Source organism: Sminthopsis crassicaudata, chromosome 2, assembly GCF_048593235.1.
Source record: "Sminthopsis crassicaudata isolate SCR6 chromosome 2, ASM4859323v1, whole genome shotgun sequence".
NCBI lineage: Eukaryota > Metazoa > Chordata > Mammalia > Dasyuromorphia > Dasyuridae > Sminthopsis > Sminthopsis crassicaudata.
The window spans coordinates 113,381,844-113,396,949 of NC_133618.1; the positions used below are offsets into that span (position 1 = coordinate 113,381,844).

The window sequence follows — 15,106 nt, forward strand, 5'->3', positions numbered from 1 at the left end:
ATTACTCCTCACCCATGATTAGGATTTGGACTGGTTCTGAAATCCCCCCATGAGCAGGTTCAGACAGAATAAGGTGTGAAAAACCCGGAAAAATGGGAGACAGTTTATGAAGGGCTTGAATAGCAAACAGAAGATTTTATATTTGATCCTGGAAATGTTTCTAGAGAATGGGGGTGAAAGAGATTTTAAAGAAGGGCAAGGACCTGTATGTGCAAGAATGGTAGCCCTCTTTGTAGTGGCCAGAAACTGGAAACTGAAAGGATGCCCATCAATTGGAGATTGGCTGAATAAATTGTGGTATATGAATATTATGGAATATTATTGTTCTGTAAGAAATGATTAACAGATTGATTTCAGAAAGGCCTGAAGAGACTTACATGAACTGATACTGAATGAAATGAGTAGGACCAGGAGATCGTTGTATATATCAACAACAATACTATATGATGATCAATTCTGATGGACGTGGCCCTCTTCAACAATGAGATGAACCAAAACAGTTCCAATAGAGCAGTAATGAACTGAACCAGCTACACCCAGTGAAAAAACTCTGGGAGATGAGTATGAATCACTATATAAGAATTCCCAATCCCTCTATTTTTGTCCGCCTGCATTTTGGATTTCCTTCACACACTAATTGTACACTATTTCAAAGTCTGATTCTTTTTGTACAGCAAAATAACTTTTTGGACACGTATACATATATTGTATTTAATTTATACTTTAACATATGTAACATATATTGGTCAACCTGCCATCTGGGGGAGGGGATGGGGGGAAGGAGGGAAAAAGTTGGAACAAAAGGTTTTGCAATTGTCAAGGCTGAAAAATTACCTATGCATATATCTTGTAAATAAAAAGCTTTAATAAGAGAGAGAGAGAGAATGGGGGTGACATGATCACTGGGATGTAAAATCCTAGAAGCTAGGGGCTCTTCTTGAAGTTTGAAAAATTTAAACAAATGCAAATTCTTTAAATAACTGGTTTGAACATTAGGCAGTAAACTTATGGGATTTTATGCCCTAAAAGATGATATAGATTGAAAGAACAATTGACCTTTAAAAGATTAAAATGCAACAGGCATTGCAGACCCATAGAATTATTGAAAGGAGCTGATTTTTCCAGGTTCATCACTGTCTGACCTTTTGAGACTGATATCAGAGAGACCAGTCACATGCTTTTACCACATGTTCATTGGTGCCATGACTAGAGACAGGTGTTAGTTTGGATGCATCCAGAGCACATGTCTGACTGCCCTTGACAATTCCTATGCTTTTACATTCTGTATCTTTAACATGAAGATTCTGCACGTCAGCTTCCCTGTCACTAAGATGAGCACAACCTCTTGGGGATTTAAAAAAGTTGTCATGATGCACTCATTTCTATTTTGGTATAAAGGACTCAGGATCTTGTAACTGGCCAAATGCATTCTCAATAGTCATTTGAGCTTTGTGACTTTACCAAGAACCTGCTCTTCAAGTTGGCTGGGAGGAAGAACTTTGTGTGCCAGCTAAAAGGATTTTTCTTTCCAATCTTTAATGTGGTGGGAGAGCCAGGGCCTGAGCCCAGATTAGAGAAGTGAGGTACCCAGGAAGCTCCACTTTCACTTACATTGTCAAGAAATACTTCTGTGCGTTGTTAACTCAGATCAGATGACTTTCCCAGGATTCCTTGACAGGATAATATGAGCTCAAATTTTATCTCTAGAACTCACTAGCTGTGTAATGGTGGGCATAAAATCTTTCTGAGACTTAGTTTCCCCATCTGTAAATGAAATTATTAATACTTCACAGTGTGCAATATAACTGCTCAATAAATATCAGTTATTATCATTTTAAACTTAATCTTCCTGATAATATCAATTCAATTAGGAAAAACTAAGGAACACAATATGAGCTATACTTTTTACTATTACTTATTCTTACCATGGCATTTCTATGGGTGGATAGTTTGAGTCTACCTTTAAGGGTCCAGCTAACCTGCCATTCTAAATTGATGGCCTGGGAGAAATGTATCATTGTCATAAAAGCTCCATTATGAACTAGTGCTTTCTGGAAATGTTTTAAGTTAAAAGTCTCAGAATCTTTCTTTCTAATCTGACCATTTACAGCATAAGTAGGATCAAAAGGCTCATTTCAGGGAAATCTTCATCCACAAGCCAAAGTGAATCATTATTATCTCATTAGGATTTTCCCAGCATTCATCAAGTAGGTCTCTCCCTGTCTCTCCCTCCTTCTCTCTCTCTCTCTCTCTCTCTCTCTCTCTCTCTCTCTCTCTCTCTCTCTCTCTCTCTCTCTCTCTCTCTCTTTCTCTCTTTCTCTCTCTCTCTCTCATATGTGTGTGTGTCTGTGTCTCTGTGTGTGTGTGTGTGTGTGTGTGTGTGTGTGTGTGTGTCTTTCTCTTTCACAGGATAGAGAATGAGAATACAAGACACACCTTCCTCGGGTACATTTTATAATGGCTTGGACTTAGTTTATGACTACATATTCATTAGATTTTTTTGTTTTCGTCTCCCCAGTGCCTAGTACAGTATTTTACATGTAGATGCTTAATAAATTGAACTGGAAGGAATCAAATCCCTAAGTGCCCTGTGCCTCTGACCTTCTTTGCCCTCTCTGCTTAGATTTGCTGCATCAACATTGACAACGGGTTATTTGGGCAGTAAAACATCAGGGATGGTGGATGAACTAGAATACTTATAATGAATTAGTTGCCAAGTAGTGAGTCCTTAAACTTCATCTGTGTACTCAGCAAAGTATTCCCTACTCTTGGGACTTGATTACTGGCATCTAAGCCTCTCTACTGATACCATTTCTATTATCCTGCATTAATTCAGACAGATTTCCTTAGAGAAAATAGGGTTATAACCAACCTGGAGATAAGAAGGAATAAAGCATTTTGATCCAAGATCCCTTCGAGGTTTAGCTCAAGGACCATCTCCTATGCTTGAAGAGGAGAGCTGTTGTTTGCCCTCCTCAATTATTTTGTATTTACCTCATGTAAAGAGTTTGCCATGTACATGCCCAAATCACCTAATATGATGAAATGGCACTCTTCATATTGATGAGTGTAGTCTTTTTTCAATGTTCTGTTTAGCAGAAGGCAGCATCTTTAAAACTAGTCATCCTAAGACAATCTTTCTTTTTTAGAAAAAATAACATTTTATTTTTCCAAAATACATGCAAAGATAGTTTTCAACATTAACTTTTGCAAAACTTTGTATTCCAGATTTTTCTTCTTTTCCTCTTTCCTCCCTTCCTAAGACAGCAAGTAATCCAATATAGGTTAAACATGTACTATTCTTCTAAACATATTTCCATATTTATCATGCTACACAAGGAAAATCTGATCAAAAGGGGGAAAAACACAAGAAAGGAAAAAACCCAAGCAAACAAACAACAACAACAAAAAGTGAAAATACTATGATTTGATCCATTTTCAGTCTCCAAAGTTCTCTCTGGAAGACTAAACCTCATATGCTAGGAGCAAGCCTGTTTATTTGTGATTGTACCTTTTAAAGTAAATATGCCCTTGTAAAAGATAATCTAACCATTAAGAGATTAAATGGAACTGGGATGCTAAAGGTTCATCTCCTACATTTATAGGAATACCATCAGTTGGAGGATAGAGCCATTGGCAGATAGCCTAAACACTTAAAATCCCTTTAAGGATACCAGAGAACCTTGGAGGAAGTGTGAAATGTAACTACACAGCCTTCAGGCATTGAGGGCCAGGATAGTCAGTGTTATAAAAATATCTTGTATTTTTTTTCTTTGTTTTCTTGTTACTCACCACCTTCCAGAAATCACTCCTGAAGGGTAAGAGCTACTTATCATAGGCTTTGTGTTCACAGTGTCTGACATATAGTAGGCATTTAATAAATGCTTGCTGAATTGAATTAACATATTTGAAATATATATAAAATCTATGGATTTAGTTACTATCAAATATATCATTACAGCTCAACTCACATGTACCAGGGTCAAAAATAAGCCCTAGGATTTGGTCCAATGCTTTTCAAAAGATCCTACCATTTCCAACTTTGTGGGGAGCAGGCGGACCATAACTAGCACTTGATCCTTCTTCGTTTATATCTAAGGAGGAAATTGAGTTAGAATTTGAGGTGAGAGCCTTAAAACCCCCTTCCATTCAAATCCAGGAACTTTGTTTATTTATAATCTTTACAAGCCGTTTAGATTATTCATTCATAAAAGTTCTTTGATATCAAGAATTTAAAAATTCATGTTTACAAATGTCTTCCTTTGCTGTTCATGTACATTCATTAGTGTGTTTAGGAAAGAGTTTGGAATATATTGATAAGTGGTTTACATTCTATGACATTCTACTCTTTCTACAAAATATTCCATCTAAGGAACCTATGGTTCTCATAGAAATGTTATGTTTACAAACATATTTTTACTCATGAGTAATTGGGAAGCATCAAGTTGCAGCTTGCTAGGAAAATATTTCCTCATCTGATTCTTCTAAGAATTGGAAAAAAACTTTATTTCAATAATTTCAATTCTTTTATTTCAGTCATCAAAGAAATGTTGCACAGATTGGAAGTGAAACATAAAAAGCAAACTGGAGCAACTGTGCATAACACAAGAATAGCAGGAATGTTTATACCTCCAATCATATGAATGTGTCTAAAGAGACAAAAACTCCAAAAACTGGTACCACCTAACTGGTGGGTGGATCAGGCAGTAAAAAGAGTGGGGTATAGAATTGTCAGAAAAGAATATTATTGACTATGAAAAGAAGTAAAAGTTAACAAAGAAACAGGAACAGGCCCAGAAGCTGAAAAGTCAATAGCTGCTGAAGTCCCAGGCCTATACCTCTTGATATCCATCAAATAGATTAAAGATTTGATAGAAACTTTGTTGGATAATATGTCTTCTTTGACCAGCTTTTCTGTTAACACTCCCTAAATTTTGGCTTCCATAACTTCTTTTCAATTTTCTCCATTGGGGTGAGCATTTTTTTCCCACATCAGTTGATAATACAAAGAAAAGTTTGGCAAATGGCTTTCAGACATCAACATTCAGTCTTCAGCCAGAGCAAGCCAGCATCTCTTTAGTGGTCCAGGTATACCATTTGTGCTCCAGAAAACTCTGGGGATACCTTTTAGTTACCTTGCACCTCAGAGGGCTTCAGTTGAAATATCACAGGTGACCTCACACAAACTCATTTATATGTCTGCTCTGGACAGTCTCTTTAGGCGTCAGAAACCCAAAGTTATCAATGAACCAATTATCTCAACAGAAATCTTACCAGTGGCTTAATCAAATTCTAAGGCTCTGTACCTCAAATATTCCCAGTCTGGTGATTATTTTGGATCTAAGATAAATGTCACTTTCCTTGATCACTATGTAGAACAGAGTAATCCTTACCTTATTGTTCATTATTCAAACATATCAGGCCAGTCTGACTCTTCATGACCCTGTTTGGGGTTTTCTTAGCAAAGATACTAGAGCAGTTAGTCTTTTCCTTCTCCACCTCATTTTACAAATAAGAAAATTGAGGTAAACTAAACAGGATTAAGTAACTTGCTCAGAATCACACAGCTAGTAATTGTCTAAATGCAGGTCCTATTGACTCCTGGTCCTGAGCTCTGTTCACTGTGCCACCAGCTACCCTGCTTAGCTTACTATCACCAGCTTAGCTCTCTCCCAACAAACACTGGTCTCACAAAAGATCAACATAGTACACATACCTCTTTATCAAAATAACTGGAAAAAAATGAAACAGAAATTGAAAATATTACACAGATTATATTAGAACAAAGAATACACAAGAATAAAGATGATCTTCACCTTTATTAAAATGAAATAAAATCTCAATTCAACTAAGAAGAAAGGCAACAAACTCATCAAAGAGGGTCCACTTTCTATAGGGAGTCTCTAGGGTTACAGATGAGATGAAATCAAGACACATAGTTGGGGGCTGACTTCCCCTACCTTCTCTCTCTCTCTCTCTCTCTCTCTCTCTCTCTCTCTCTCTCTCTCTCTCTCTCTCTCTCTCTCTCTCTCTCTCTCTGTCTGTCTCTCTGTCTCTCTCTCTCTCTCTCTCTCTCTCTCTCTCTCTCTCTCTCTCTCTCTCTCTCTCTCTCTCTCTCTGTCTCTCTCTCTCTCTCTCCCTCATGTCTCTCTTTCTCTGTCCTTTTCTATCCCTGTATGTTTTTTCTATCTATCTGCCTCTTGACTACCTTTCAAAAGACCATCAACCATCTGAAGAATTTCCTCTTCACTCATGCAGATATGCAGAATCACAGCTCAGCATTCTCTCTGACAACAGAATTCATATCTCATTATATATATACAGCAAGTATAATCACATAGAAGTCCTTCAGGATGCTGCTCATCCTGAGTGGGTGGAGATTTTATGTAGAAAAATGATGTCCTTTGATTTTTACAACAATTGTATGAAGCAACATCTTTATTTTACAAGTGAAGAAAAAACTGTTGAGTGAAAAAAAAAGAAGAAATTCCCAGTATTGTGACTTTCACCTAACTTCTCCAGTATTCATTTTCCTCTTTTATAAAATGAGGAGATTGAACCAATTGGTCTCCAAAGTCCCTTTCAAGTCAAGGCCCATCATCCCTATGGTCTTATAAGTATCTGGAAACAAGTTTTAAGTCCCTATGTTCCTGATTCTCAGTCTAGGGCTCTTTTTTCTATACCATAACAATTTTCTCTATGCTGGAAACAAGTCCATTATGCATCATCGTGAATAACACTTCACTTATTACCAAGAATTAAATTTATGGTAGGGCAAAGGTAGGGTAGTGCTGATTGGGACACATTTGTTCCACCTGTGATTTCATCAGTATAGGGTCCCTCTTCATCAATGCAGAGATGCAAATTTGTTGGCTGTTTCCTGAAGGGGTTGCATAACTAATCTAAATAAAATTTGAATTCAAGTTTTCTGGACTATAAGGTCTCACTTGACTGCAAGACTACCCACTAGGTCATACCTGGCTTTTTATATTCAGCAGCAGGTATATATGGTTCATTATTCTTTTAGCATGAACTCCAAATACTTTTGAACCTTTAATTTTCATGGCAAGTTAGGACAAATAGCTCCTAAGTTGAACACTAATTTAGGGACTCAGTCAATTGTCAACATAAGCATAGTTCATGTGAGAACATAGAGAAATTTTAAGATAGCATTTTTTTTTGAGAAATCAGAATATCAGACTCAACTTTGAAAGGCTCAGTCTTTTTGCAGAAAATTGGGGGCATCTCAATAGCAACTTTACCCATGTAGGAGGAATACTTTGTACAAAACAGACAAATATTTCCCCAAGTGAAAATTAGGTGGTAATTAATTTCCTAAAAATAGTGAAGTTGCAGCTTTATTTAGACTAGAAAAGAATAACATCAACCTCATTTCTATTAATTGAAAAATGATTTTCAGGCTTTCTGCAGAATTAAGCATGGCCTTATTCTTTAAAAACAATACTCTTAATTAAATTTGGGATTAATAATAGTGCAGTGATGAAGCCAAAGGGCTCTGGATAAGCACCAACAGAAGCACCTCATAGTAAGAATACAGCAAGAGCTCCACAGGGAACTGTGCTGATTTGAGGTTTTCCCCATCTATAGAAAGGTTCTTGCCATAAAACATACATACATACAATATGTATGCATATATAAAAAGGTGTGTGCATGTGAGTGTATATGTTATAAGTTATGTATATACACATGCATACATATACACTCACATATTTTTCTCAGAATTTTTATGGTTCTATTGGCTTCCATGAAATCTACAGTCATTTGAAGAAAACAACCTTATCTTCCCATTATAACAAATAAAGTTGAAATAAACAATAATAATTAACATTTATGTAGCACTTTTAAAATATTACCTCATTTTATCCTCACAAAGATCTTGGGAAGTAGGTTCTATTACCATCTATTATCACCTCCTTTTTATATAAAAAAGTGAGTAAACTAAGATAGAGAAAGGACAAGTGATTTATTCAGGATCATTAAGTCACCAGTGTTTGAGAAGGGATTTAAACTCCCCTCTTCTTCATATCACATCCAGTAATATATCCACTGTGCCACCTGTGCTCCCCTCAATGATATTGCACAGATTATGTCATTGCTGTTGAAGGAGTTATCAAATAAATTTACCAGTACATAGATCTTTGACAAGCATTAGATAAACAATGGCATATACTTAGAAAAGAGCAGGAAAAGAATAGGCTGGATTACATTTAAAGAATACTACAGTGCTTTCAATCATCCTAAAGTTGTTCCCTGATTCAAAAAGCCTATCTTTTAAACAACAGTATTCTCCCTGTTAAGTCATATAGCTGAATAGTCAGTTGCTGGAAGAATTAAAATTGCAGGTCAGAGAATGAACAATGGAAAGATACATGATGGCTGAGTATAGACCACAGCACGTGACAAATGATGATTTGTTGTGGAGAAGTGACATAAAAGATCATCATTGAATCATTCAATCAATAAGCATTGATTGAGCATCTTTCATGCCAGGCATTGTACTATGCCTTGGGAAAACAAAGAAAGGCAGACAGCCCTGCTCTCAAGAAACTCATGTCGAATGCGGGAAACAATATACAAATAACTATGTAATATACAAAATGTATGTAGAATAAATGGAAGGATAATCTTGCATGGAAAGGACAAGTCTCTTATGGGTTTGAAAAAGATCTGCTATGGAAGGGGTTTTGAAGGAAGTTGGGAAGCTGGGAGGTTCAAGGAGAGCATTTAAAGCATGGGAAATGGTCATAACGAAGAGCACATGATTGGGAGATGGAGTGTCATGTATGAGAAACAGTAGGTAAGCTGGTATAACTGAATGACCTAATTCATGGAAGGGAATAAAGTGTAAGAATCTCAGAAAAAAGAGGAATGTCTTGAATAAGTGGGAAACGAGGTAAGAGTCTACATTTTTGTGTTTGTTGGTTTTTTTCTGTTCCAGATTTTTGATTTCTTCAGTTGTGAGAACACCCTTTACCAATACTGATGGAAAATTTAGAATCTCAGTGATTTGTCTAAGATGGCATAGGTTAGACAACTTATCCAAAGTTAATATGTGCCAAAGGACAATAAGTTGACCTAGATTCTTCTGACTTCAAGGCTAGCACTCTATCTGCCCTGCTTCTTACATTAAAAGAAAGAGGTCATTGACAAAAACAAAGTCTCCAAATACACCAAAATAAAATTTATAGCAGAGTTTTTGTTGTTGCAAAGAATGGGAAACAAAATAGGTGTTTAACTGTTCCCTGTCAATTGAGGAATGCCTAAAGAAATCGTGATACATGAATACAATGGAATATTGCTGTGCTTTCAAAAAATGAGGAGTGTAATGAATGTAGAGGGACATGGGGAAACTTTGATAAATCCATGCAAAATGGAGTAAACAGAATCAGAAAAAACACATACACATATGTATGTATGTGTACACATATATAAATGGAAATACTACGATATACTACAATATAAATGGGAAAAAGGATAACAGTTACAAAACAATTGAAACTGAATACTGTGAAACTAAAGAAAGATTGGCTGCAAACATGTTGCATGAGAAGAAACCTATCCTCGCTTCTTTGCACAAGTGGGGGGTATTACATATAATATCAGATTTTTCAATGTATTTATTGATTTCACTGCCTTTGTTTTCTTTCCTGCCTTTTAAAAAATGCTTTGTTTCAAGACTAAGCCTCTCTGGGAAGGAGAAATCTAGGTAATTACAAAAGTACAAGATTTTTTAAAAGTCTGTTTTAAAAAACAAATTAAAAAGAAGGGATAGCAAACAGATGGATGGCCCAGTTATTGCACTAGTACCCATAAAAGAATAAAAGGTTTCCAATATAGCCAATAGATCTTCTGTGGAAGAATTAAGGATCAAGTGACAAACATTTATTAATTACCTGCTGTGTACCTGTATGTGCACCATACTAGGTAGTAAGGATAAAAAGACAAAAAGAAGACGATATCTGTCTTTAGAGAGCTTACATTTTAATAGAAAGGCATGGGTGCAAATTACATAAGATGGAACAGGGAAGAACTGTGATTTCTACTGATGGAAGGACTTACCCACATTTATGAGATCATAAATCCATTGACATATCCATCAGTTTCTAGGTGGGAAGTGCTCAGATAAAACACCATCACTGCAGGTAATAATGTTCATTTCAGCTCCTCAGGGAACCCATACCACCTGAGAGATTAAGTTTCTCCATCTTTCCTTGACAGCCAGTATGAGTTGGTCTATGATGGCTACATTTAATCAATGTCACACCTTCTCCTTTTAAGTGGCAAATAGATCAGTTTTCTGTTTCCAGCGCAGCTAAGCTCAGAATGCCCATTCAACTATATCATCTCCTGCAATCAGGCTACAAGCTCTAACCTAGAGGAAATACTACTAGCAATTTGCCAGGTATCAGTTTCTGACAGTGCGAGCTACCTCAGCTACCTATAACATGTCCAATGAGTAAAGAAATGCCTGCCAGTGCACTAAAGAAATAAATGATACACTCTCTCCATATTTGCTGGCAGCTACTTCAAATATGTGAGCCATTCATCTCTCTGACAGTTACAGGCCTCTGGATTAAATTCTTTCATGCTCCACAAAACTATATTTTCAATAGAAAATTGATTTTCCATTTTTTTTATTAAAAGGAATATTGCAATTGGTGATCTTCAGGAGAAAAATGACTCTTTCTTTTCAGAAGTATGATAGTCCCTACATGCTTAGGGCAGAGCTGAAGATAGAGTAGGCTACTTGTCCGGGAAGAAGAGCTACATTTATCACAAAAATCACAAAGGAAACCAAAGCAACAAAAGCTTTGGGAAGCAGGTCCAATGAAGAAAAATACAAGAAATTTAGAAAGATGATGCTAAAGGAAATCAGTAGCAATCTTCACGTGCATGTGGGAATAGCATATGAACTATTTGTGATCTTTTCATTGTGGAAATGACAAGAGGAAACAAGCTTCAAATGAAGGATTCGTAGCCTGCATTAAGAAGTTTGTGATTATAAAGACTGTGGGAAACATTTTTCTGAAGGCATCTGGGATGAGGTCAGACAATGATTGCTCGGAATAATTTACCTATGTCCCTGCCCAGGATATAGGCTGGTTATATAGGAGAAAAGTAAAGAACATTAGATTCAGAATCATTCAGTCAGTTAAGAAACTTTTTATTAAATACCTGCTGTATCCCAAGCCCTGGGCTAAGTATTAGGGGTACAAAGAAAAGTAAAAGACAATTTCTACTCTGAAGAAAGAACTTATACTCTAATGGTAGAAACAACATGATATTCCTACATACAAATGAATTGTATACAGGCTAAATTGAAGGTAATCAACAGAGGGAAGGCACTAGAATTAAGAGGGAATTCATAGGTGTATAATTAGAGAGAAAGAGACACAGACACAGAAAGAAAGATAGAGAGTTAGAGAGAAAAAGTGGGGGGAAGAGAGAAATGAAAACTTCCAAGAGTTATTACCTCCCCAGTAACTCAGTTAATAAAAAGAGGATACAGGTCTCAAATCCAAATTTTCTGACTTTAAGGTCAGTGTTTTTTCTACTGTCACTCATATTATAAATAAGAATTTGAATTAAAATACTTCTAAAGAAGGTGATATTAATAATTCTCATTCCTGAGAAGTTCATGCTTATTTCTGAACTAAATACTTTATGCTTGAGTTTAAAATAATTTTCTCTTATTTTTAACCTCAGGACAGATAGATTGCAATTAATTTATCTTCTATAGAATAACTCTAACTAGTTGAAGATGACTATAATAAGCATTTCCTTCTTCTTCTTTGGACCCAATTTTTATTTCTTGGGGCCAAGTTGTAATTCCCCACCCCACCCCCCACACACAAACAGTTGAGCTCTGACCCAGACATCATCTTTGAATTTTCTTTCCTCTACTTCTTCCTTTCCCCACTTTAGCACAACTTAGGTCATCCAATCAACCCATTCCTTTGCCCAACCCCCAGACTGTTAACCAGTAGGTTTCTGGTCTGCCATATCCCCTGAGTACACAGTTCTCAATAGGCCACCTGGTCTGGGGATGTGCAGTGGACACCCAAGATCAACCCAGAATGAGCAAGGGGATCTAGAGCAAGTTCATCTCTTCTTTTCCTCTACACATCTGAAATTCCAGCCAAACAATTGTCCCTTCTGAATATTCTTTGTGCTTTTTTTGTTGTTGCTGTTATTCATTCTGTTAATCCCTGTTCCTGGAATGCCTCCCTCTCTCTGCCTATGAAATTTTCATTCCTACTTTAAAGATAAATGAAAATGTCATTTCCTTCTTAAAGCCTTTCTCCTGATCTTCCTACTCCTTGGTACAGTAAGGGCCTCAGTTCAATTAATTCAATTAGACATTTACTAAGTGTTTGCAATTGTTCATGAATTACTTGAGACAAAGAAAAATATTTATACTTCTGTACTTTTACAATAATTTCTATATCTTTAAACAATTTTAATATGCAATATGCTCTCCTTTTGCTGGAGTGATTTGTTTTACATTCCTTGGCACTAAGTTCTCACAATTTTTGACACATTTTTGGTTCTTAATGTGAAACTACACTTTTTTTTAAATAATTCATTTTCTAAACTTAGTTTTAATTAAAAACCATAAGGTTGCAATGGGGTTTAAATAAAGAGAGTTCTCAGGTCACTAAAGTGTAGTTATCTCCTACTCTGGAATAAATTTCTCAATCTTGCATGATATGTAGCACTGGGTGAAGCCATGTAGCAGTACTCCACCACTGTTTTGGAATCTCCATAATTCTGGAGCAGTTCTCAGAATAACAGTATATTTTTCAGAGTCCATCATCCCCTCAGTGAAATCAAGACTTCCAGGCCCAAGTGGAAGTTCTCCAAAAGATTTTTGGGGGGTGGATGCTTTATTTTTTGTAGAAATACCCAGATTTGCACTACTTCTGACATAAATTTTAGGATAGCCCTAAATGAAAAAGTGAGTTTCATCCGTAAAAATTACCAATTTCAAACTTTTAATAGTCCAGTCTTTCCATTGTTTTGTCATGACAAACATTTTTTATTCAGAGAAATAGTTATTATTGATTGTTTTTTAATCTACTGTTGTTCTAATTTTAAGAATTATTTAAAGGAATCAATAACTTTCCTTCCAGTTACTTCATCCCTTTGAAGATCTTAGTTTGTTTTCTAGGGGTCAGAGTATTTTTTTTATCAATAGTTTGTCATTCTTGGTGTTGTTTTTTTATTTTCAACCATATTTACATTTGTACTTTGTTGTGACTGATTTGGTTTCCTTGTAGGATTGAATAATTCTTGAAATCTCTAACTTTACTACAACAACTGCAACAACAATTACTGCAATATTTCTAACAGTCATTGAATTGTGCTCTTCAAGAGCCACAACTTTTGCACATTTCTTTGAATTAATATCCATTTTTTAAAATCCCAGAATTAAAAATACAACAAAAGGGAACAACAAAATTCAGAGCTTAAGTTACAGAGAACTAACTAATGATGTGGAATATAGCTCAATCCAGTTTCATCTGGTTAAGGTCAGATGTTCTAAATCAGCCTAATATTTTTCTTTTCTTTGTTATCACAAAGTGGAGCCATATCAAAATTATTGCACACCACTGTATTATATTTAAAATACTGGGAATGTATATATAAAAATAAAAATTTAGCTTTATATTATGTGGGAGAATTCAACATGAACCCAAATAAGTAGGGGACAGGGTAGGGAGTAAAGGAGACAAGAGAAAGGTCAAAAAACACTCTGGGAATATTTGAGACATTAGAGAATATTAATTAATTCCTTTAAATCAAATAAGGCTTCAGAAAGGAGGCGATTTCTGAAATTATCCTGAAAAGAAAGTAAAAATTCTAAAAAACTAGAGATGAAAGAGTGAAGTTCAGGCACAAAGACATGACTTACAAAGTTGAGGAAGTAGTAAATAGACCAGTTTGGCTGGAAAAAAGAGTGAAAATAAGAACATGGAATAAAGTTAGAATCAGACTTGGAAAAGCTCAAACACCAAGTTAATTAATTTCTATTTTGTCTTAGAAGCTGTGGAGAGGCCCTGAAGATTTTCTGAACAAGGAAATGACTGATCCGTGTCTTGGAAATGTGATTTCAACAATTGAATAGGAAAAAAAATGCATTAGGAAAAGGGAAGACTTGAACAAGAAGACCATTAAGACTATTATATTAGTCCAGGTAAGAGGTAATGAAGACCTGAAATAAAGTAATAGCCATATGAATGAAGAAAAGAGGAATGATGCAAGCAGTGTGATGGAGGCAAAATCAATAGGACCTAACAACAGATTGGATTTCTGGGATGAAGTAGGGGAAAGGATCAAAGATGACTCTAAGATTATAAAAATACTTGATTGGGACAAAAATAGATAAATTTAGAGAAGGGATAATTTGAAAGAAAAAAAGAGATTTAGATATCTTGAGTTTTAAAAGGCAATAGTGTAGAGGTGACACACATAGTTGACAATGTGATTAGAGTTGGATATATGGTTCTGTGACATGGTTTTCTCCCTCAGAAACCAAAAAAGTGCTTTATGATATTTCTCTCATGTGATTATCATATATCATTATGTATGATAATGATTTCTGCTTGAGCTAGGCCCTGTATTGACTATGAAGAAGAGAGTTGTTTGGATTTCACTTGGGAAATTGCAACGCTTTTTACTTTCTGAGGTTTTTCCCTGATACAAAAACCTATCTTTTTAATGCTAATTTCCTTTCATTTGTGTTGTACTGTTTGTGAAACCTGGAAAAGCATTTTATCTCCAAAGAATCAATGTTGCCACTGACACAAAGTACAGTGGAGGAATGTGTGCTGGATACAATATTTGCAAGGAGTGGGATAGTTTACATTTCTATAGCATCTACTATATAAGACTACTATATAGACACTATGTGAATGTACAAAGCATTTTATAATTATTATCTTAGTTGATTCTCTGAGAGTGGTATTATTTTTATCCCCATTTTACAGATGAGTAAACTGAGGCAAACAGGTATGAAATGTCTTATCTAGAGTCACACAGTTAGTAAGAGTTTAAAGCCAGATTTGGACTTTCCAACTCCAGT

General features: G+C 35.7%; 1 pseudogene; it reads left to right on the forward strand.

The window, feature by feature from the left end:
* The window catches only part of LOC141552670 (SCY1-like protein 2 pseudogene), a 36,030-nt pseudogene extending 30,681 nt beyond the window's left edge, over positions 1-5,349 (forward strand).
* The last annotated feature ends 9,757 nt before the right edge of the window (positions 5,350-15,106 follow it).